The sequence below is a fragment of the Tinamus guttatus genome, unplaced genomic scaffold, assembly GCF_059628265.1.
Source record: "Tinamus guttatus ecotype Peru unplaced genomic scaffold, ASM5962826v1 Tinamus_guttatus_pri_ptg001861l, whole genome shotgun sequence".
In the NCBI taxonomy this organism is placed as follows: Eukaryota; Metazoa; Chordata; class Aves; order Tinamiformes; family Tinamidae; genus Tinamus; species Tinamus guttatus.
This window is the reverse complement of record NW_028290395.1, coordinates 145807-166977: the sequence shown is the minus strand read 5'-3', so window position 1 is coordinate 166977 and position 21171 is coordinate 145807. Positions and strand designations below refer to the sequence as shown.

The 21171-nt window shown below is 46.1% G+C and overlaps 1 pseudogene; it reads left to right on the top strand.

Annotated features, from left to right (window-relative positions):
• LOC104565962 (ras GTPase-activating-like protein IQGAP2) overlaps window positions 1-17036 on the top strand; it is a 36571-nt pseudogene extending 19535 nt beyond the window's left edge.
• Window positions 17037-21171: the final 4135 nt, after the last annotated feature.

Sequence of the window (21171 nt, the reverse complement as noted above, 5' to 3'; positions counted from 1 at the left end):
GTGCTGTACGGAAAGATAGGGCCCCTAGTAGCCAATAGTGTTTAGTCTATGGTGTAAGCAGACGGATGTGACGTTGTAAACCTAGATATATAACACCTTGTTTCCCATCAATAAACGCCATTTGCCGTCCACCACGTTTGTGTCAACTAGCTGATAGCCCGAGTGGCTTGGGGGTGGTCGCCGTGCCGTCCCTGAACCAGGTCGCTGCAGCCATTTGAACTGCAACAGTGGTGCCGAAACCCGGGAACGTCATCGCCTGGATGAGCGAGCAGCGTGAGCAGCAGCCAGAGCAAGTGGACCACCCCGGCGAAGGGGACACTACTGAATCAACAAGGAGGATGGAAGCCCTCATAAAGGTCGTATCGCAATTACATAAGTACTGGGGGATTGATTGTAAGCCAAAAGATTTTACTCTTGCAGTTACAAGGCTTTTGAAAATTAAGGCTATAGACCAGCCGGTGGATATTCTCCACCCTGAACTGTGGGACAAATGTACTATGGCATTAGCTGAGGAGACAATGTTCTCAGGTTGTGGGAAAAACCTTAAGGCTTGGGGAAAAGTTGTACAAGCCTTACAGAAAGCTATGAAAGAGCAGGAGACTTGGGTAGCAGTAAAAGACTGTTTATTGGCCACGTCCAAAGTGGGAATCGGGACAACTGCGCAGACTTTGGACCCCCCAGATGATGGCAATTCTGCTGAGCCTAAAGGTCAGCAAGAGGGTGAAACATCCCCTCCATCCCCGAGCCCCGCCCCGCTTACAGAGGAGCAGAAACAGCCGAAATCTGTTTGGAGCGAGGTAGCCGAGGAAGCTAGGAACATTGAAAAGAAGTCAGAGCATGGTGACGTCTGGGCCAGGCCACCACCCTATGCCCCTCAAAATGGCGCCGAGCCACAAGGGGAAGGGCGGGGCGAGGGTGCCCCCGGTGCGAGTGAGGCGCCGGAAACCAATGGGAGTGACCGGACAGCTGAGGGCGGCCCGAGGGAGGGGCGAAGAGAAGACCCGAGGGAGGGGTCGAGAGCAAGTCCGAGGGAGGGGCGGAGAGAAGACCCGAGGGAGGGGTCAGAGCATAATGACGTCTGGGCCAGGCCACCACCCTATGCCCCTCAAAATGGCGCCGAGCCACAAGGGGAAGGGCAGGGCGAGGGTGCCCCCGGCGCGAGCGAGGCGCCGGAAATCAATGGGAGTGACCGGAGCCCGGAAGTGACCAGTCAGTCGAGTTCCGACTCCGGATCAGCCACTAGTCAGGACGAGTGGCTCACAACTGATTCAAACTTAAGGAAGGAGAAAAAGAAGGTAAACATCCGAATTAAAGAAAAACCAGCGGGAGCATTCATGATTAAGCATGTTGCAAAGGAAGAGCATCTGACCCCAATTCAGGTGGCTGTTACCTTCAAAATAAAACTAATGAAAATTGTGAGTTTCTGTTCACAGGACCGGATCATCGGACACCCCCGTAACCCGTACACCCCGGTGACAAGCGTCCCGCCCGAGCCTGCGAGTTCCATGCTGACCGAATCCAGAAAACAACAAAACAGCCTCCGCAAGAGGGGGCCGCGATGCCTTTGCGTTATCTTAATTTTGCAGCTTGTCACTATAGGACAGGTAGAGTCACACCAGCCCTTTAAATGGGGTACTTGAACAGATCGAACAATCTCAAGCAATTAGTACAAAAATAACTACAGGGCCACCAGTTTTCAGTGCCATGCCTTGCCAACTAGCACCCATTGAACCCTGTTCCAAACGCAGCCGGTACGAAAATTTGTTCACCGGTTCGCCGTGGTTAACCACCCTGATATCCACCTTGATAGGGCCGATCACAATGATCATGATGACGCTAATCTTTGGACCCTGTATATTGAATAAGCTCATGCCATTTGTCAAGAATCAGCTAGAGAAGGTTAACATCATGTTAGTAGAACACCAACTGCTTTAAGAATATATCCACTCAGTATTACCCCCAAGTTATCCCAAGGTACACCCTATTCCTACACCCTGGTATTACCTGTCATCCCCTACCTTCTACGCGCCTTCTTCTTTGTGCCTTATGTTTTATGTCAAGTTTATGATATGTAATTTTAAGATTGGTATAACTATAAGAATAGAATAAGATAGTAATAAGAATAAGATAGTTGTATTTTAGCTAGTTTTGTTATGCATAGGGAGGGGGGAAGTTGTTGCAGATAGTTAGGGAACGGCGGCCGGAAGATATCGTGCTGTACGGAAAGATAGGGCCCCTAGTAGCCAATAGTGTTTAGTCTATGGTGTAAGCAGACGGATGTGACGTTGTAAACCTAGATATATAACACCTTGTTTCCCATCAATAAACGCCATTTGCCGTCCACCGCATTTGTGTCAACTAGCTGATAGCCCGAGTGGCTTGGGGGTGGTCGCCGTGCCGTCCCTGAACCAGGTCGCTGCAGCCATTTGAACTGCAACAGTTGATCTCCCATGTTCTCTCATGGGTTGAAACCAGTTGCTTGTCAGCACAGCATCATTCATGTTCTTTAAATGGAGGCAAAGATTTTTGCAGCTAAATACTGAATTTAAAATTTTCCCACAGCACAGAACCTGATATTTCTTATAACAGATACTTCCTGCTTCAGGAAGTAAGCAGGCTGTGTTTGCACAGTCTAAACTTAGAAAGTTCAATTTAATTAACTTACAAATCAACCCTTAGCTTTTTTGAGTTAGATGGGCCAAAATACCTTTTGAATTCTGCCTCTGCCAAGAATTTCATACAAAAATAAAGCGTGTCAACACTCAGAGCAAACTGTCTCAGACTGCTGTGGTGATAGCAGTAAGATAAGAGAAGGTACTTTGACAACTCTGCTGGAACACTCTTGAGTAACTCTTCTACCTTAAATAAGCCAGTGGTATGAAAAAGCAAAGCAAAATGTTAAGTATTTTATCTGTTACAATTTAAAAAGGCCTTTAGGCAAACTGTTCCCAGTCAACAAAGAATTCTGCTCCCTGTATGTTCGCTTAGGGAGAAGTGCTCAGGAAGCACTTGTGTGCTTTAGGTGTATTCCCAAATTCTTTGGGTAATTGCAGTGCAATTTGCAACATGTTGCTCCAGGTCTTGAACCAGTGCAGGCTATTCTACTTTTTATCCAAGTGGAGAACAAAATGAGATTAGCTGCAAGTGTGACAGCCTTCAAGAAGAGATACTGGTATAGACCTTCTGTTCTGTTTAAGAAGGCTGTCTGTCAGGAAAATCTCTTGAGAGTGCCCATGTTATGGGAAAGAGTTGATCTTTGGCCCTGCTGGGGGCTCAGGCTTATCAGAGAGGACAGCTGTGTGTTTGTATCTTAGCTGTGTGAAGGAAGGATGGGTGTGGAAAAGAGCCCTTCAGTGGGTGGGTACTGAGATTTGAAGTGCTGCTGGAGCAGAATGGGTGTATTTAGACTACAGATCTCTCCTGCAGCTGGGGATGGATGTACTGAGCTCATTTTATAGGGGGTCCCATGGTCCTTTAGAGCAGCAATGTTAGTGTCAACACTTATCGCAAATGAATCATTTCTGTTGAATTTGGGTGCCTGCCATCCTTAGGCCTTCTCTGTCAGTGTCATCTGTGATGTTGGTTGATGAGGGAGCAGCTATGCCCACAGACCACTCTTGACCATGCTTTGACTGCTTCCAAGTCTATGTGGAGCCCACCTTTTTTATTCTACGAGCTTGCTTTTGTCTGAAATACTTGTCCTTGCACACATGCAAGACTGCAAAGGACAGAGGTGCTGTGAGTTTTCATGTATACCATAAAAACATCTGATTTTCTATGTCATTATTTTATCCTAGTGGCTCTTGGGACATTGATGATTAACAAGAGCTTGGAGAAGGGTGATTCACACCTGATTCTGATGATATTGCGGTCTAAGTTTGGACTACGAGTCATTCCAGAGTGTTCTGAACGCTATTTCAAGACCCTTTCAGAAGCCAAGAAGCTAGAACTTAAAGGTAAAAACCTACCTCAGTAGAAAACGTCTATATTTACATCACTGAAACATCTGGAAAAACAGCACGGCAGGCTTATTTAAAAGCTGCATGACAGGACTGCTGTTTGGTAATCTTATTTGAGAAATATATTTGCACAAGTCCCCTTTACATAGGGCTGGATTGTTGCATCTGTTCAGATAACAGTGCAGGCTCAAGTATGGCTCTAGTTATTTCTAGAGGCTAACTAGGGTCATATTAGCTTTGTGTCAAGTTAGGGCAGCTTCTTTATGAGGGACGTCAAGCAAGACTTCAGAGCCCTAGGGATGGCCATCAAAGGTACAGGTGCCCAGGTGGTGTTCTCCTCCATTCTGCCAACGAGGGGAATGGACTCAAGGAGGAGAAGGCGGATATGGCAGCTTAACAACTGGCTGCGCCGCTGGGCCTGGCAACAGGGTTTTGGCTTCTATGACCATGGGTCTCTGTTTGATGACCAACAGCTAGTGGGGAATGATGGGACTCATCTTAGCAAGAGGGGCACACATCTCTCTGCCAAAAGGCTGGCCAACCTGGTTAGGAGGGCTTTAAACTAGGCAAGAAGGGGGAAGGGGAGTGGCACACTGACACGGCAAGCAGTACCGCACAGCCCAGGTCAGATGGCGCCCAGCGGGAGTATGGTAGTGGGGAAGTGAGGATAGGAAATGATCCCGGAGTGTCCTCTTTCACCCCTCCTGGGAAACCTGTGGCCTCTGTTGCTTCCCTGAAATGCCTGTATACCAATGCGCGAAGCATGGGGAATAAGCAGGATGAACTGGAGATCTGTGTGCGGTCCCAGCGTCATGATCTCATCGGAATCACAGAGACGTGGTGGGATAGCTCGCACGACTGGAGCGCTGCCATGGAAGGCTATGTGCTCTTTAGGAAGGACAGGCTGGGAAGGCGAGGTGGTGGAGTTGCTCTTTATGTGAGAGAGCAACTGGAATGCATGGAGCTCAACCTGGGAGTCGAGGATGAGGGAGTTGAGAGCTTGTGGGTAAGGATTAGAGGGCAGGCTAATGTGGGAGACACTGTGGTGGGTGTCTGCTACAGGCCACCTGACCAAGACGAGGAGGTTGATGAGGCCTTCTATAGGCAGCTGGATGTTGCCTCATGGTCACAGGCCCTGGTTCTCATGGGGGACTTCAACTACCCCGACATCAACTGGGAGGACAACACAGCCAGGCATAAGCAGTCCTGGAGGTTCCTGCAGAGCGTCGACAATAACTTTTTGATGCAGGTTGTGGAGGAGCCGACGAGGAGAGGTGGGCTACTGGACCTTGTGCTATCAAATAGGGAGGGCCTAGTAGGAGATGTTAAGGTGGGGGGTAGCCTCGGCTGCAGTGACCATGAGTTGGTGGAGTTCAGGATTCAACGAGGAGGAGGCAGGGCTGTAAGTAGCCTTGCGACGATGGACTTCAGGAGGGCCAACTTTAGCCTCTTCAGAGACCTCCTCGGTAGAATCCCATGGGCTAGTGCCCTAGAAGAAAGGGGGGCCCAAGAGAGCTGGTTAGTTTTCAAGCGGCACTTCCTCCACGTCCAGCAACAGTGCATCCCTGTGTGTAGGAAGGGAGGCAGAGGGGGCAGGCGACCTGCGTGGATGAGCCGGGAGCTTGTGGCAATGCTCAAGCAGAAGGCAGCGGTATACAGAATGTGGAAAAAAGGACAGGCCCCCTGGGAGAAATACAGGAACGTAGTCAGGGAATGCAGAGATGCGACAAGGAAAGCTAAGGCACGTCTGGAAGGCAAGCTGGCAAGGGACGTTAAAAATAACAAAAAAAATTTCTTCAAATACATTAACAGCAAAAGGAAGATCAGGGAAAACGTGGGTCTGCTGGAGGACGGGATGGGCACCTTGGTTACAAATAACACAGAAAAAGCAGAGTTGCTCAATGCCTTCTTTGCTTCGGTGTTTACCAAGGGCAGCCCTTTAGAGCCCCAGGCCCTAGAGACAAGAGAAGAAGCTGGTGGAGAGGAAGACTTGCCCTGGGTAGAGGAAGATTGGGTCAGAGAGCACCTAAGGAACCTCGATACCCACAAATCCATGGGCCCTGATGGGATGCACCCCAGAGTGCTGCGGGAGCTGGCAGATGCCATAGCTAAGCCGCTCTCCATCATCTTTGAAAGATCCTGGAGAACGGGGGAGGTGCCGGAAGACTGGAAGAAGGCCAATGTCACGCCAGTCTTCAAAAAAGGCAAGAAGGAGGACCAAGGCAACTACAGGCCAGTCAGCCTCACCTCCGTCCCCGGAAAAGTGATGGAACGGCTCATACTGGCCGTTGTTTCCAGGCACATGGAGGACAAGAAGGTGCTCAAGAGTAGTCAGCATGGATTCACCAAGGGGAAATCTTGCCTGCCTAACCTGATAGCCTTCTATGATGAAATGACCGGCTGGATAGACGAGGGGAGAGCGGTGGATGTCGTCTATCTCGACTTCACCAAGGCTTTTGACACCGTCCCTCACAACATCCTCCTGGGCAAGCTCCGGAAGTGTGGGATAGATGAGTGGACAGTGAGATGGATTAGGAACTGGCTGGATGGCAGGGCCCAGAGAGTGGTGATCAGCGGTGCAGAGTCTAGTTGGAGGCCTGTGGCTAGTGGGGTCCCCCAGGGGTCAGTCCTTGGTCCAGTCCTGTTCAATTTATTCATCAATGACCTGGATGAAGGCACAGAGTGCTCCCTCAGCAAGTTTGCTGATGACACGAAACTGGGAGGAGTAGCCGATACCCCAGAGGGCTGTGCTGCCATCCAGAGGGACCTGGACAGACTGGACAACTGGGCGGTGAAAAACCTCATGCAATTCAACAAGGCCAAGTGCAAGGTCCTGCACCTGGGGAGGAATAACCCCAGACACCAGTACAGGCTGGGGACCGACCTTGTGGAGAGCAGCTCTGCAGAGAAGGACCTGGGTGTCATGGTGGATGATAAGTTGACCATGAGGCAGCAGTGTGCCCTCGTGGCCAAGAAGGCCAATGGAATCCTGGGCTGCATTAAGAAGAGCATCTCTAGCAGGTCGAGGGAGGTGATCCTGCCCCTCTACTCAGCCCTGGTGAGGCCGCATCTGGAGTACTGTGTCCAGTTCTGGGCTCCACAGTACAAGAGGGATGTGGAGCTGCTGGAGAGAGTCCAGCGCAGGGCTACAAGGATGATCAGGGGCCTGGAACATCTGCCCTATGAGGAGAGGCTGAGGGAGCTGGGCCTGTTCAGCCTGGAGAAGAGAAGGCTGAGAGGGGATCTAATCAATGTATATAAATACCTCAAGGGAGGGAGTGCAGAGGACGGGGATGGTCTCTTTTCAGTGGTGGCCACTGATAGGACTAGAGGAAATGGCCGGAAACTGAAACATCAAAAATTCCATAGGAACTTAAGGAAAAATTTCTTAACAGTGAGGGTGACAGAGCACTGGAACAGGCTGCCCAGAGAGGTTGTAGAGTCTCCTTCTCTGGAGATCTTCAAAACCCGCTTGGATGCAGTCCTGTGCCACGTGCTCTAGGTGTCCCTGCGTATGCAGGGGGGTTGGACTAGATGATCTCTAGAGGTCCCTTCCAACCCTAAGCATTCTATGATTCTATGATTCTCTGTGACTGCCAATAGACTAGTCCACACTCTTGGAAAACAACACTACTAGTTTTTCCTGCCTGCTAGCTGGAGCATGCATTACACTGCATGATTACTTACACTGCATGCTTCAGCCTCATGGGCATTTGCCAAGGGCTAGGCTAGGCTCTGCTGATGTGCCCATGACTCATTCCAGGTCCCCATGCCATGCTGGAGCAGTATGTGTCAGCAGTGCCTGGGGCCAGACTCTGCCCATAGCACAGATGATGGGATCCTTTGGCATGTTAAATTGCCATCGGATCATTGCTAACGCAGCCAGGCTTAGCTACCAATCTAAAATATGCACTACTGTCAATGTAGTGCACTTTTTTAGAGCAGATGCACGTATCATCGTGCAGTGTGAGTTTCAAAAGGGCATCTTGCACAACTGACCCTGTCAGCTTTACCTTGGAGCCTTTCTTCCATGAGGAAATTAAGCTTTTCCTGCCCTTTGGGATACAGCCTTGTTTACCAAAGCTGATTGCAGCAAGCAGAGCTGTGGATTGGCTATAGGAAATCTGAGAGCTAAGTGTCAATAAGGCCTGGAGTCAGGCAGGAATAAAATCAAGAAAAAAGCTTTTATTACAAACACTGTTTTTGTTTCACTTATGGGAGTGATGATAGAATATGTGGCAAAAGCTGTTTCAGCGGTCAGCACCAAGTTGATCTTCCAGTTTTAAGAATCTGGTAGCACCTCTGCATCAACCTTCTTAATTCTTCTGGGACAGAATAGCTATCTGAATTGATGTAATAGGATATCTTGAAAATGTACTTTTTGCAAAATGGCCCAAGGTGTATGGCAATTTGGCAAAGAAAATAGATAGCTAGTGGTGTAACAGATGTAGAGATGGGGAAGATAGGAGGAGCTATAACTTTTCCCTGTAACAGGATTCCAAAATGCGTGCTAATAATAGTATGTATTGCTTTCAGATTCTAATGTAAGTCCATGGATTAAGCTTGTAATGCAAGATGTATATGATTGCTATTACAATGTGGAAACTGAACAAGGTGCCTGTGTTGCCCCCAAAGGAGTTGTACCAAAAACTTCATGGTTAACTGGTCAAGAAATCCAGGTAGGTTGCGGAGATGTTGTATGCAATTGCACCAAACTGCAGCATAACATTGGATAGATGTGCCAATGTCAAGACAATAAGAGACTGTACTGAGGAGAGACCAAAAACTTTTAACTCAGTATTTTTTTTTTCTCTGACAATACAGCAGCATCTTCCAGTGCATCCTCCTGTCCTATGTCTGACAATGATATAGGGACCTCCTAAGTGGAGGTTGCAACTAGAGCATCATTTTTCATGGCCATCAGTAGAAACATTGATGGAAAAAAGTCAAATTATTTTTATCCTCATGTTTTGGTTTCAACTGTCCTATGATGAGTTTCATAATGTACTTGGGGTGGTGAGGAGACACTTCTGTGTTTAATAATCTGTCAGCATACTTATATTTCCAAACATAATAGGATGAGCCTGGTACTTCAAACACTTTACTGTAGAGACTTTTTTTTTTTTTTAGTGTAAAATGCCTTGCAACAAAGATCACACAAGCTTCTGTGCAAGCTGGTGTTCATATTCATGCAGCCCATCTGGTTTATGGGTTTAATATGCTGCACAAAAATTCATGTCAGGGTAGAAACATTAATGGGGCAACTGAAGTAGGTACTTCTATGTACAGATCTCCTAGATTCAATTTTAGATTCATGTTTTCAGACTTCTGTTTTTTTTTTTTTTTTTTTTTTTAAATAAAAAAAATAAAAAGCTTGGAAGCATTAAGAAAGGAGAACTCTCAACCTTGCTGTCTATATTAAAAACTCGGGAATATGTTCCGGATGGGCTCGGGAGTGGGCAATAATCACACAGAACGAGGTGACTACATAGACATTTATTCAAGTGAAAGCACATAAAAGCAGCAAAGTATGGATAACTACTCACGAGGTGATACCTGCCCGTGGGATACTGGACCCGGACATCTTCTCAAGCTGGCAGATGAGAGCGAGAGAGTTGTTGACTGTCTCCCATGGAGACAGCGTAGGCCTCAGTGAGGAGTTTCTCCTCTCCCCTACTCTCTCCGCACTGTCCTCTCTATGCCCGGTGCATCCTGGCATGTAGGGTCAGTCTGACCCAGGAGGCAGGCCAAAGGGTAGACAAACTCCACTTTCTGGGTGTGCAGGTGTATACACCACTCAGGGGTCCCAGCCCTCAATTTGAGGGTCCTGCCTTCCTCCTCTTCCTCATTTCCAGGTGTTTGGCCTCCAAAGCTAGTTTGGAGGACATCTGCAGTTAAGTTGGCTATAAGCCCAGCTAAGCAGTGCCTTCAACTGTTTTTTGGAGGGGGCTGCCTGTGAATGGGGCTGAGCAGCTGCATCTGTGCTCCTTATTGCTCAGCCTAGGCAGGCAAACATCTTCTTTCTCAAGGTCTAGCCTCTGCTTCCCATGGGAGATTTTTATGACTCTACAGATCATAGAAATTTCCATCTCCAATACATGCCACCCAGTGATTTGTAGAGGTCAATCTATCGTAGCCAAGCACCTGAACAAATAACGTTTTCATAGCAGTCCCAACCATGCCTTGTCAGCATCATTATGCAAGGAATGCAGCATATAATAGAGGAATATTGCAAATAGAAATAATAGCACTAATAACAGTTTCTGTACACAAGGCCAACTCATGTTCATTGCTTGAAAGGATTCCAGTTGCCATCCACTCTCAATGGCTGAGTCAGATCCTGTAACGTCCGGACCTGGGTATGCATAGATGTGGCGTGGTTGCTTAGTCATGCAGCATATGCCCCTGCCTCCTCACACCTGTGGCCATGCAGAAGCATATCTGTCGCAGCGAGATTGTGTGCTGAGCCAAGTCTACATCTACCATCAGCGATGGCAAAACTGTCGTCGTAGCATTGCAGGATTTTGCTAGCCAGCATCCCAGTGTGTGTAGTGTGGTCAATGCTCGCATGGCAGCGATCCCTGGAGCCAATGCCTTCAAGCAATGATCTTGCATCTCTCTTGGTACAGACCACAAAAAAGGTAAGTTGCCGTACTGTGCAGGGTGGTGTAAGCAGTCCAGGGGGCCTATGTGCAAGTTAGCAGAGTTAGCATAAGCCATTTTCAGGCAAGTTCTGTGTACTTAGTCACAAGTTAATTACTCTAGCTGTCACTCATGCCAGCAGCAGGCTGCTTGGCCTGCATTTGCCTCCTAGATGGCCCTCAGAGAGAGAGAGGCGGCCATCACTCACATCAAGGTCTGGCATGGCATGTGTCCCCACTGCTCAACACCTAATGGGTTGCAGCCAACAGAGGAGCTCAAGGTTCTTCTTGGTGGCAAACAGAGGCCAACCCAGTCTTGCCCTTGACTATGGTAGGAGGTGCTTAGACTTTTCAGCTGGTCATCAAGGTAGTGTCTCACTTGCCTCATGCAGTAGCAAGCTGCTATTATGGTGACACAGATTCTCATTAAACATGGGTAACACACAAAATCACAGCCTCTAACTACATTGTGAGCACACATATTAGTCATTGAACACAGTCTGGTTATAACTTTTGTTACTTAGCATGTATTTACGTGTTCTAGAACACATGCATCCTTTCCCTACATAAGGTAATATGGTTTTATTATTACTCTGTGGACTGATCCCAAAATGGCATCCGCCCTCTTTAGTATCAAAGGAAACATTGCTTGCCTTAAGGGCATCATCTTTGCGGGTAGAGCACAGATAGACCTCTCAATGGTGGCATCTGCCATGGTCAGTATGTAGGTGATAACTGCGTTGAGGACCTGGTCGTGGGTGAAGTTTGCAGGTCACCATCACGCTTGAAGCTGTCACTCTTTCTCTGTGGCCATGTCCCACGATTTTTTCAGATCTCAGCAGGGAGGATTCCGTTGTCTCTGTCTCTCACAATATACCTGCAACGACACTCTGCACCCACGTCTGGGCCTGGGTGCAACTCAAAACAAGGGACACATTGTTTTGTTCAATTCCCAGTGCATGCAGCACACCTAGTGATCTCTACATGGGGTCGCTGGCCCTTCTGTGCCCCTCATACTGGAGCTTGGCTGTCACTTCATTCTTATATTCTATACTGAAGTTATGTCCCTAGTCTCTCTGCAAGGATACAAGTCAGAGTAGGGCGCTTAATCCTCCTCCTCCCCTGGAACATCTGGCCCACTCATGGAGGAAGGAGGAGGGGGAGGGGGCAGGTTTGCCTTAGTTTTTGAGAAATCCTATTTTTGCCATTTCGGGGATTATTTCGATTCTTGGCCCCTTTCTTTCAACACCGTCTCCCAATCTTCCTTCTCCCCTGGAACATCTGATCCATTTTTGGTGGGGGGCAGGAAATGAGTTGGGGGGGGGGGGGTGGGAAATGAGTGGAGGGGGCGGGCCTTAATTTTTGAGAAATCCTCCCCTGGGATCCCATTCAAGTATTCCTCTATGGTTTAATACCAACCCTTCCCTAGCAGGGAAGAGACTAGAGTTTGCTCCAGATTCATATGCTACAGTTGAGGTGGCTACCGCATGATTCACACGGGGTATCCCTCTCATCAGGGTGAGGGGTGGCCACTCTTTGGTCAACTCTTTCTTGTTGAGCACTCTGATTGGATCACCTGGACCTTCCCTGGTCACAGCACCCCAGCAGCTTCAAGAGTCTGGTGTATGGCTTGATGGCAGTCAGTCACAAGTTTTCCCTTGACAGGCTGGTCCCTCAAACCCCAAACAGGGGTTACTTCACCTCTGTGCTTCTCTGGGTTCCCGTGCACTACTGTGACCTCTGCTCCCGTGTCCACCAAGGCATTAACAGTTTGTCTATTTTGTTCTGACCAATAAATGGCATGTGTAACGAACAGTCGATTGTCTCGGTGAGCGATGTTACATTGGAACCCTTCGGACACTGGAGCTTGGCCACGCCCCTATTCTTGTTTCAGGCGTCCAAGCCCCTCCTGAGGGGGAAAAACTGGTTCCAGTTCTTTCTTCGGTCTGAATTGTAACACCATCTGCTGAGCGGTCGGCTTCAACTGGTTTCTGGAGGGGGGCTGCCTGTGAACTGGGCTGAGCAGCTGCATCAGTGCTCCTTATCGCTCAGCCCAGGCAGGCAAACATTTTCTTTATCAAGGTCTGGTCTCTGCTTCCCATGGGAGATTTTTGTGACTCTACAGATCATAGAAATTTCCATCTCCAATACAGAATGGCATGTCTATCTGGTTAATTGAAAGGAGTTCAGTTACCCTTTATATGAAAATCATTGATTAAAGTAGCTCATCATTCTTATTGATTAAACCTATGGATAAATTGGAAGAGCTTGGATATGGTAGACATAAGCTATACAGATGGAGAGAATACAAGCCAATTTCCAGAATGGTTTTGACTACTTTTCCTAGTTCTTTTTAAATGACCTTTTTCCATGATCTCCTAACAGAGCATTGTTGGGCAAGTTATAGCAGATTACAATTGAGAGCAGCTGTGGCTTGCTAATGAAAATCTGATTGTTCAGCTGCAAGCCAAAGCAAGGGGGTTCTTGGTCAGAAAAATTTATGAAGCATGAAAAGCCTACCTGCAAAGCTAGGAACTGTCTGCTGTCAAAATACAGGTATTGTGCTGGAACAAGAGGGTCACCTTCCTGGGGATGAAGGGTGGTATGTGACAGATGGTGGATAAGTAGTGCTGGCACAGATCTCATATGTCTGCCAACCTGGCTTTGTTAGCAGCGCCTCAAACATCTGTTTCTGCAAATGTATCCCTCTCTCCACTAGAGTGAGCTTTTTAAAGAGTAGATTCCAATTTTAAAAGAACAGTAGGTCGCACACACCTATGATCTAAGTTTCTTCAGTCATGTATGATGTGCCTAATTATACATGGTACAGAACTGGAAGAAGTTCATCGAGTATTGAAGCAAACATTCCTTGGTAAAGCATGGTGTAGGAAGTGCATTCCTTTCCAGACATTCACTAATGGGAATCTGTGCTTGTCCCTGCTTTGTGAAGCAGCCACAAGTGGGTAGGGAGTGGCTTGGGCTCCACTTCCAGTGGTATTACTTGGATGTGCTCAGCTTGCTGTATGCCAGAAGTAGTGCAAAGGAAACTCTGCTGAGTGTTAACACTGACAAATGCAGACAGCTGATTTTAGTTAGTTAAATTAAAACCTCTTGTTTTGTTTTTGTTTTTGTTTTTTCTTTTTATTCATTTTCTTCCCTAGAAACCCTAGTCTTGATCTAGATACCTATATTCATTATCTTACACAAAACATGAACTGTAGTTTAGAGGTTTCTTGATTCTTTGTGCCTAATTTTGGTCCCTTCCAGAATGACGAAATTGCGAAGATACAAGTGTTTCTCAGAGCAAATAAAGCTAGGGAGGACTACAGAACACTAAGTAAGTGGTAATAGTTAAACTTTGTCTGAAGAGATGTATGTTACTGTTCAGTCAGTTTTAAAACTCTAATGTAGGATTTTCAAGTTCCCCCTTCCTCTTCAAAAGCATCTCCAAATATTTGCAAACAAATTGTTTTGCAGCTACAACAATTTTACAAAGCTTGCACAGGATGAGAAAAATCTTTTACCCTTGTCCTGAGGGGTATGAACTTCTCTAGAGTTGAGGGTTTTTCTGTAGCAACCAGTTCTCTGACTGTTCTGTGTTCGCTGTTATGTCTATTAACAAGCCTATTTACTTTGACTATAGTTGGTGCTGAAAATCCACCCTTGACTGTCTTGCACAAATCTGCCTACCTCTTGGACCAAAGTGACTTAGACTTTCAAGGGGAACTAGAAGTAACAAGGTTAAGGGAGGAAGTGGTTACAAAAATCCGATGCAATCAGCAACTGGAGAAAGACTTGGACTTAATGAATGTTAAGATTGGACTGCTGATAAAAAACAGAATCACTCTTCAGGTCAGCAGACTGTTCAAGCACCCTTAGTAGCATGCACTGAGCAGTTTGCTGTGTTCAAGCAATGCTGGATTAGGTTTAGTTAAAATACACCTGGGATATAAGGCACTTGGCTTGTTTTAAGATATCTGAATAGTTGAATGTGGCTTGCGTTACAGGTTACTCTCTTCCAAGTATGTCAGTTTACTAAATGTCACTATTTTGCTAATAATAAACAAGAGTAATTTCACAGAATCTCAGAATGGTTGAGGTTGGAAGGGACCTCTAGAGATCATCTAGTCCAATCCCCCTGCTCAAGCAGGGAATTTCTTGTTAGGTTTTAAGCACATTTGCTATGGTAGAATGGAATAGACCTCAAAATATTTGAGAGCTTGCTCATTGCAAATAAGTGAGTCTGTACATAAGATCAGGTTTCTTCGTCATTGCTAGCAAGCCATAATGGTGATGAGATAGTCAAACACATTCTAAACACTGGTTAGTAAATAGAGAAAAACATAAAATTGCTAATAAAGGACCTTGTGGAAATAAAACACCAAAATGGTTGAAAACTGTTAATTTTCCATTTTATATTTTTGTGAATAGAGGACCTAAACCTTTGGTCATTGTGTCTGCAGGATGTGGTACTGCACAGTAAGAAACTTAACAAAAAGAGCAAAAGTCAACTGGAAGAGATGGTTATGGTTGACAAACAGGGTATCAAAGGCTTGAGCAAGGAGAGAAGGAAAAAACTGGAGGCTTATCAACATTTATTCTACCTTTTGCAGGTAAGTTAAAACACAAGTTGTTGAAGACAAACTATATTGCTTGCTTTGTTGTAGTGCTTTTAGTGGTGATCACAAAGATCTCCAAAGGACTGTAGTACACAGACCACAGTAAATGCCATCGTCATGTTCTAATATTCCTGTATTTGAGAATATCCTTGTTGTCTTTAAATTGTGCTAAAAAACCTATTTTTTCTTCAGATTAAATTCAGTCTATAATGAAGCCAAAACGAGGTTTTTGTGTACTAAAAGATACATAGAAAATTAACGTTATCTTTACATTGTATATGGGGGAAAAGAAAGCTGTCTTAGGCAGCTGACAGCATATAATGCATCTGGCTTTGTATTTTTTATTAATCTTACCTTAGATGAGTTATTTTAGAGGAATTTCAGATATTCATGGACAGATGCCTTCTAAAACTTAAGTATGTATGTAGTATGCATTGTCTTTTTGGTAGATATTGCCTACACTTAGCATTGAATTCATAGAGTTAATGCACTATTGTGTACCTTAACACTATAGCTAAGGTACTGTGTTAAGAGACTTCCAGTGAAATCGTCATCTATGCCATCTGTTTAGTGCAGTATTCAGTGTTTCTTATGCATTAATATTTGGAAAAAAGTAAAGCTCGTGCAGAAAAATGATATATGTGGTAATCAGTGTAAATGCTTTTAGAGTTAATGGAAGCAGTGCTGTCCCTAAAGTGTGGATAGTTTGTCCCAGAAAATAGAATTTGAGTCATTTGTTTATTTTGTAGACTAATCCCACGTATTTGGCGAAGCTGATTTTCCAGATGCCTCAAAACAAATCAACTAATTTTATGGATACAGTTATCTTCACTCTGTATAACTATGCCTCCAATCAGCAAGAAGAATATCTGCTTCTCAAACTCTTTAAGACTGCTCTAGAAGAAGAAATAAAGTATGTACACTTACTAGAAGACTTCAGTTAACTTGTCTTCCAGATAGGCCAATGAATTTTTTGAATATATCCTATCTTAAAGAATTTGGCTATAACTTTGTTATAAAAATACACGTGTAATTGTCGCAAGAGAAATTTGTGTTTTCAGAGTGGTGTGATTCTAGCTCAAACTATTTTAGATTCAGATAAATCTTTCTATGGTGGAGACATCTTCATGTGATAGATCCCTTGAAAGTAAATACTGCAATTTGTTCTGATTGAGTATGAAAGGTTAGGGTGTGTCTTGTTTTCCTTGTTTCAATATGTATTCTCTAAGTGTAGAGTTCATGCTTTCTCCTGAAATAATAAACTCTAAATTTATGTACTTAATAGATATCTGCTGATCAGCTATTTGGGCCTGAAATAGATATTGATTAGCAGCCACTCACAAAATACCCTGTTCCAGGGACATTATCTCAAATTATAATTCAGCAAGTAACACTTATAATCTTGCCTTTTATAAAAGTCTAATATATAGGCTGTATAAACATCCTTCATCATGTAAAAAAAAAAAAAAAGCTAGTTAGGATACTGAAAAGATGCTTTCAAAAATGTGGTTTTGAAAAATATACTTAGAAAATATGGGCAACTTGAGTACATAAGTTGGATCCGAGAAGTGTTCTGCTTTTGCTACGGCTCTAAGGTGGATCAGATACAGGATATTGTCACTGGAAACTCCACTGTCATTAAGATGGTTGTCAGCTTCAATTGAGGTGCTTGAGGGCAGAACACCCTGCACCAGCTCCTGGCCCTAGGGGTGAAGGACATCATGGATGACAAGTCCCTCATAATCAACACTAGCCCTGTGGATGTGTACAAGGCACGGGTAAAACAGTTAGAAATGCGAACTGGTGAGGCCAGGTGAGTGAGGATACTCGTAAAACTAGAGTTATCCCTCAGTTCAACTCATTTCCTGACAAATTTTGCTTTGTCCATACTGTATGTCCACCCATTTCCCTCATGTCCTTATAACATGGTAGGATTTTGGAGAGTGCAGAGGAGTGATTGAAATACTATACTCTGAACAGGAAGATCACTTTACTGGCCATGAATTTTGAGGCATTTCCATCATAATCTTTACTGGTGTGGTAAGCTATGCCATGGAAGAAGGTGTGACCTTAGGTCCAGGGTTTGTAACAACATCTGTTAGGAGTGTCCTGTGCTTTTGAGGAGCTACACTAGGATGTGTAGAAATCCATGTGTGGGACTTTTAAAATCTGATTTGTTAAAATTGACTTTCGGTAAGTAGGGAGGGCACATGATGGCATGTTGTACCTCTGCAAAAAAAAAAAAAAAAAAAAAAAAAAAAAAGTGGATCTGAGAATTGTGTTATTGAAACAAGCTCAGTTGTATTTACCTTGCTTAATGTGTTTCTTTTTCTGTTCGCTGATGACCTTACAAAGCCAAACAAAGTGTGTTTTACTCTCAAATAGGTTCAGGCTTATTTAATGTTTATTTGCTTTGCAGCAAATTGCACCTCACTGTCCACTCATCTATCCCATACTTTCAGAGCTTGCCCAGGAGGATGTTGTGAGGGACGGTGTCAAAAGCCTTGGTGAAGTCGAGATAAACGACATCCACTGCTCTCCCCTCATCTATCCAGCTGGTCATTCCATCATAGAAGGCTATCAGGTTAGTCAAGCAAGATTTCCCCTTGGTGAATCCCTGCTGACTACTCTTGAGCACCTTCTTGTCCCCCATGTGCCCTGAGACAACAGCCAGTATGAGCTGTTCCATCACTTCTCCGAGGACAGAGGTGAGGCTCACTGGCCTGTAGTTGCCTGGGTCCTCCTTCTTGCCTTTTTTGAAGACTGGCGTGACATTGGCTTTCTTCCAGTCCTCTGGCACCTCCCCTGTTCTCCAGGATCTTTCAAAGATGATGGAGAGCGGCTTAGCTATGACATCCGCCAGCTCACGCAGAACTCTGGGGTGCATCCCATCAGGGCCCATGGATTTGTGGGTGTCAAGTTTCCTTAGGTGCTCTCTGCCCCAATCTTCCTCTACCCAGGGCGAGTCTTCCTCTCTCCAGGCTTCTCCCCTTGTCCCTAGGGCCTGGGGCTCTAAAGGGCTGCCCTTGGTAAACACCGAAGCCAAGAAGGCATTCGGCAACTCTGCTTTTTCTGTGTTCTTTGTAACCAGGGTACCCATCCCGTTCACCAGCGGACCCCCTTTTTCCCTGATCTTCCTTTTGCTGCTAATATATTTGAATAAGTTTTTCTTGTTATTTTTAACATCCCTTGCCAGATTGCGTTCCAACCGCACCTTAGCTTTCCTTGTCGCATCTCTGCATTCCCTGACTACGTTCCTGTATTTCTCCCAGGGGGCCTGTCCTTTTTTCCACATTCTGTATACCGTCGCCTTCTGCTTGAGCATTGCCACAAGCTCCTTGCTCATCCACGCAGGTCTCCTGCCCTCTCTGCCTGACTTCTTACACACAGGGATGCACTATTGCTGGGCATGGAGGAAGTGCTGCTTGAAAACTAACCAGCTCTCTTGGGCCCCCCTACCTTCTAGAGCTCTAGCCCATGGGATTCTTCCGAGGAGGTCCCTGAAGAGGCTAAAGTTGGCCCTCCTGAAGTCCATCATTGCAAGGCTACTTACAGCCCTGCCACCTCCTCGTTGGGTCCTGAACTCCACCAACTCATGGTCACTGCAGCCGAGGCTACTCCCCACCTTCACATCTCCTACAAGTCCCTCTCTATTTGTTAGCACAAGGTCCAGTAGCCCACCTCTCCTCGTTGGCTCCTCCACAACCTGCATCAAAAAGTTATCGTCGACGCTCTGCAGGAACCTCCAGGACTGTTTGTGCCTGGCTGTGTTGTCCTTCCAGTTGATATCTGGGTAGTTGAAGCCCCCATGAGAACCAGGGCCTGTGACCATGAGGCAACATCCAGCTGACTGTAGAAGGCCTCATCAACTTCCTCATCCTGGTCAGGTGGCTTGTAGCAGACACCCACCACAGTGTCTCCCACCGCCTGCCCTTTAACCCTTACCCACAAGCTCTCAACTCCCTCATCCTCCACTCCCAGGTTGAGCTCCATGCATTCCAGTTGCTCTCTCACATAAAGAGCAACTCCACCACCTCGCCTTCCCAGCCTGTCCTTCCTAAAGAGCACATAGCCTTCCATGGCAGCGCTCCAGTCGTGTGAGCTATCCCACCAGGTCTCTGTGATTCCAATGAGATCATGACGCTGGGACCACACACAGATCTCCAGTTCGTCCTGCTTATTCCCCATGCTTCATGCATTGGTGTACAGGCATTTCAGGGAAGTAACCGAGCCTGCAGGTTTCCCAGGAAGGGTGAAAGAGGACCCTCTATAATCATCTCCTATCCTCACTTCCCCACCACCATACTCCCGCTGGAAGCTATCTGACCTTGTCTGTGTGGTACTGTTCGCTGTGTCTGTGTGACACTCCCCTTCCCCCTTCTTGCCTAGTTTAAAGCCCTCCTAACCAGGTTGGCCAGCCTTTTGGCAGAGAGATGTGTGCCCCTCTTGCTGAGATGGATCCCATCATTCCCCACTAGCTGGTGGTCATAAAAAAAGAGTCCCATGGTCATAGAAGCCAAAACCCTGTTGCCAAGCCCAGGGGCGCAGCCAGTTGTCAATCTGCCATATCTGCCTTCTCCTTGAATTCATTCCCCTCGTTGACAGGATAGAGGAGAATACTACCTGGGCTCCCGTACCTTTGATGGCCATCCCTAGGGCTCTGAAGTCACGGTTGATGTTTCTCAGTTTCCCCGTGGTATCATTTGTGCCTATGTGAAACAGTACCAGTGGGTAATAGTCGGACTCCTGGACAAGCCTTGGGAGCCTTTCTGTAACATCCTTTATTCGGGCCCCTGGCAAGGAGCAGACCTCTCTGAATAAGGGGTCAGTTCTACGTATCGGTGCCTCCGTGCCCTGCAGCAGGGAGTCACCCACAACGATCACCCGCTGCTTCTTCCGGGTGCTCCTTTTCTCCTTAGGGGGAGCAGCCTCAGAGCGTGGACCTGACTGCCTCTCTGTAGACAGCCCCCTAGATGGGCCTTGGTTCAAGGCCTCCTCTATCTCATCCCCAAGTTCCAGGGCCTCGTACCTGTTGGACATGGTCACTGGTGGAGGTGAGGCAGGCCGTGGAAGGGTTCTCCTGCCCCCTCGAGTAGGGACCTGTTTCCATTGTTGTTCATCCCTTGATAATTTGAACACAATGAAATATGTGAAAATTTATGAATATGTGAAAATATATGAAAGCCTTTTAAAAGCAATTAGTGGTTGCATGGTGCATTTGCATGCTGCTTAATCCCTAATGCTCAGTTTCGCAGAGACCTTCCCCGGTACCTGATCCACTGTGATGTTTTCAATTCATAAAAGCTAGTGGCAAAAATCCCATTAACCAGGTTCAACTCATACTTTCAACAAGGTTATGATGAATTGAGATCCTTTGGATTTCAGGAAACCCAGATGATGGCAATTATTTGCTAACTTCAGTTGTAACCTTGCTTTTGTTATGGCAAAAATTGTGAAATAATCTTTAAGGATAACATTACAAAAGGAATTGTTTATTTAAATCTGGGAATGGAAAAAAACATGAATAAAAGTGCTGCCTAGCATGCATAGTTTAGATCTATTTTACTTTTGAAAAGCATAGGAAAGTGTGGATAAAGCTGGGTAGTTGGGCACAGGCTTGCTGGCTGGGCTAAGGGAACATGAGTCTTCTCCAGTAGCATGGTCCAGTGCAGCAGGAATCCTACATCCTGTGCCAGGGACGGACTGCATTCCTTATCACCTAACACAGTATTTGCCCTCACAGACCTTCTCGCATGTAGGTGGGGAACAGAAAGCAGAAAGTTGTACCCAGAAACTCCGAAGTGCTTTCTGTGCCTCGTGTGTTGTTCTGCCCTGTGCCATTATCGGACACACGGCTGGCATTGCTCCCAGCTGCTTCCTTGCTTCTCTCTAGGCTTCTTCCTTCTAGTGAGCAGAACAAGTGCTTTGACAGCACCTAGAAAACTCCAACAA